The sequence below is a fragment of the Brassica oleracea genome, chromosome C4 (genome assembly GCF_000695525.1).
Source record: "Brassica oleracea var. oleracea cultivar TO1000 chromosome C4, BOL, whole genome shotgun sequence".
NCBI classification, from domain to species: domain Eukaryota; kingdom Viridiplantae; phylum Streptophyta; class Magnoliopsida; order Brassicales; family Brassicaceae; genus Brassica; species Brassica oleracea.
In genome coordinates this window covers 30639368-30643088 of record NC_027751.1, presented here as the reverse complement: position 1 = coordinate 30643088, position 3721 = coordinate 30639368, and the positions used below count along the sequence as shown (strand labels likewise).

The window sequence follows — 3721 nt, the reverse complement described above, 5'->3', positions numbered from 1 at the left end:
GACGACGAAGAAAGCCACAACGCACGGAGGCTAGGGTTTCGTCGCAATCGCAAGAGAGAAGCCGGAGAGGAACGAGACGGGATTTAGATTTAGGTGGAGAGGGAGAGAGACAAAACGCTTCGTTTAGAGAATAGGATCCAGTTCAGTTTGGTTGGGTCGGGTAGAGCAGGTCGGGTTGGTAATAAGTTGGTTTCATTAAGGTCCCTAGCGTCTTTAACCACGTTTTACCCGATTTTATATTTTAAAAAAAATAAAAAATATATTCTTTTTTATTACAGGGTGAATTGAGCATTTCTAATGGAGAGGGAGAGGCATTTCGAGTTAAACTCCCTTTTTCATGGACCAAAATAGTAGACGGTTATATAATTTATTGAACAAGTTTGCAGTTTGACCGATAATTCTTGTTGTTATTATCTGGAAAGTGAAAAACCAAAATCGTGTTGTTATTATCCAGCTAACCGTGATGTTAATTGGATTACCAGAAACATATAACCGCAACTGAAAAACTTAACATGCTACAATATTTAATTTTTTTTTTTGCTAACCGAAAGTATCCTAGCCCCACTGAGGTGGTCCAGACTAGAGACCGAAGTGAGCATGGACGCTGCCAAAGCGTCACCATGTGGCTCACCGTGTAACGGTCTTCGGTCTCGGATGCTGCAGCCTACATGTAAATTCCGCAGTGGCTAAGGTTCGAACCCAGGGACGGACATTCCAGGTGGAGCTCCTATACCACCAGACCAAAGCAACTTGGTTAATTAATGTGTCTAATAATATTTTTAACCGGCGATTATTATAAGCAAAGCGAGCTCACTCAGCCACGTCTGGATACTCAGTGTTTTGTAACCTAAGGGAGCGAGAATCCAACTTAGCAGGCGGTAGTTAGGACCACCAGTGTTGTGTATCGGAGAGAATAACACTTCCTAACAATTCCGTCCACTGCTTGGAAGCTCTCAGTTTCCTCGATCATCACTTTCAATCTGAAATCTTCCAGGGCTAGGCATGAAATGCCATTCTTGTTCATTATTCTTCTTGAGGTCCCCGTTTACTTCCTTTTATACACAACAGTCGCAGAACAAAGCTTTTATTCTCTCTACTCCATACACAATATTTCGTATGTAGATGAAGAAAATCTTTGGTTTGATTCGCCTTTAAACGTCATCGGTAAGGGGAAAAATCTCCTTTTTAACACTAAACTTCATTTCATATTGAAAGAAAGATACATACAGTGGCAGGGATCAACCCTCCACGACCAAAGCCCCAAAAACAGGGAGACAAAGCCCGACATTGGGAGCCATACAAGATCAAACAGAAAGAACACAACAAGGACATCGGAGATTCAAATTAAGACATTTAAGATACTCATGCAATTAATAATCTATAATCTGGAACAGATAAGAAGAGTTAAAAAGCACCACCAAACGGAGTAAAGATGAGTAAACTCCTTACTAAAGAGTAAAGAACCAGCAGAAAGCCACGTTGTGCTGCTACGACAAACGGAGTCCCAGCGGCGGCAGTGACGGATCCACCCATTAGACCTCTTTATATTTCTCCAAAGGTTCGGAGCTACCGACGCTTCAAGGATAGCTCTGATCTGAGACGTAATCCATTCGTCCCGAGAGCAAAGAATGAGCAAGATCGCGATGGTGGAACTCAGGTACCAAAAGAACCGGTTAACGAGCTACGTTTGCCGAAACGTAAATGGCCAAATCTGCAACAAGAACAACCCTGAAATGCACCCACGAAAACTAAACAGATAGCAACCCACAGTCCCAGGAAACAAAACGTTAGCGAAACGGATATTGACAGAAGCCTACGGAATAGATATACAAGAAGGAGAGCATAGCTTCGACGATATGGAAGCCGCCGGAGCTGCTGATCGGAAAGTTCAGTTTGAGAGGAGAGACCATGGAGCTTTTAGGAGAGAGAAGATGACCCTGTTAAACTTTCGCAAAAAATATAACTAAAATTTTAAAATATTAATAGCCCGAAGAAACGTATATGTCACGTACTGATTTCTTCGCAGCAGGACGTGCGGCCTTAGCAACTTTCACCCTTGTGGTTTACTAAGTCAGCCTTTCGAACAAATCGATCAGCACTTAGAAAGAGAGCATGGACGTTTTTAGAGAGAGTTCAGAGCTTATGTAAGTGTTTTTTTATTAAAACTTGGTGAATGTTACAAATGAGGTCTCACCCCTATTTATACAAAATAACCTCCTCAACGGACGGTGGAGATTGAACCGATCTAACGGTCCAGATCTTTTCCTACTTATGAAGTTACTTCAACATGAAGTACTTCATCCTTAAGTACTTAACCTTTAAGTATTCTACATTCTTCTTATATTATTTTATTATTTAGATATTTTACAAAAGCTTAAGACTTAAGAAAATTCTAAGTAAGGTCGGTTCAAAACCTTGCGGTCCCGACCCATTCTTGCTTCAAAAAGTTGGGGCGTTACATCCTCCCCCACCTAAGCCGGTGACGCCATTTGGATCCGGTTCGGGTTCGGATAGTTCGGGTAGTTTGGATAATTTGGATAAAATATCGGTTATTTAGGGTAAAATATCAAATAATTAAGATGATTTACATAAAATTTTTGGATATTTTGGATTACTTTGGATATTTCGGATAAAACTATCCGGATACTTTCGGATACTTTTGGGTAGTTTGGATATATCCTCAACTATTTTCAGATACTTTTAATAGAATTTTAAATTTAAAATATATATTTAATGATGTTATATGTATATATAATTAATATTTTTATATATTCGGGTATCCGTTCGGTTCTCGGTTCGGTTCCGGTTCGGTTCGGTTATTTCGGATATAAAAATATAGGAACCATTCGGGTATTTGAGGGTATTGGTCCGGTTCCGGTTTCGGATATTTCGGTTCGGTTCCGGTTCGGTTCTTCGGTTCCGGTTATTTTGCCCAGGCCTACTGTAAACTCTGTGCAGCCCATAAATTTTGAATTATAGGTATTTCGTTAATATCCCACTTCTTTGTGGATTTTGGTGCAATTCACTCTTAAAAAAAACAATTCGTTTTTATTCAACGAAGTGTTTTCCAGACGACAGTTTATGTTTTCATTTGCACACATAAGCTGAGAAGCTTATAAATCGTTATAAGCACTAGATTCTTTGACCGCACGTTATTTTGTATTGTTTTTTGCATTTATTTTAAAAAATTCGTTAACTTTATGTAATTTTATTTATTGAACTCAATTATTTTATCCTACAATTTTACGTGTTATTTGTATTTTTAAAATTTATAACTTTGCATATTTATCTATTCCTTTAAAATAGTGGTATGTTATTTAGATCACTGTGATATGATAATTTTTCTATTATTTGAACATATTATTCAATATACTACGTGAGCATTTACACGCAAATAATATGGTATAATTTGGTAAAACTTGTCATTTTTGTATGTGTATTTTTGCATTTTAGATTGTATTTAGTGTAAATTTAGAATATATTCTTGTCTGACACATTTAAATCGAATGTTTTTTACTATGTTCTGCATATATTTTGTAGTACAGAGTTTTCTATTTTTATTTTTAATTTTTGAAAAAGGCTTAAGTTTTTATTTTTAGTTTCTCAAATGTATCATGGATTATGTGTTGTAAAATAGGTTTCCATCATACGAAACCAAAAAAGAATAACATGATTAACACAATAAAGATGAGAATGTAGTGTATGGTTATTTTATTTCGTT

The 3721-nt window shown here is 37.2% G+C and overlaps 1 long non-coding RNA gene across 1 annotated transcript; it reads right to left on the bottom strand.

Moving 5' to 3' along the window:
- Window positions 1–1179: 1179 nt before the first annotated feature.
- Window positions 1180–2159, bottom strand: LOC106340551. The gene is made up of 2 exons (XR_001269438.1): window positions 2013–2159; window positions 1180–1937 (listed from the first exon to the last, which is right to left on the bottom strand). It is a non-coding gene; the product is annotated as an uncharacterized LOC106340551 (long non-coding RNA).
- Window positions 2160–3721: the final 1562 nt, after the last annotated feature.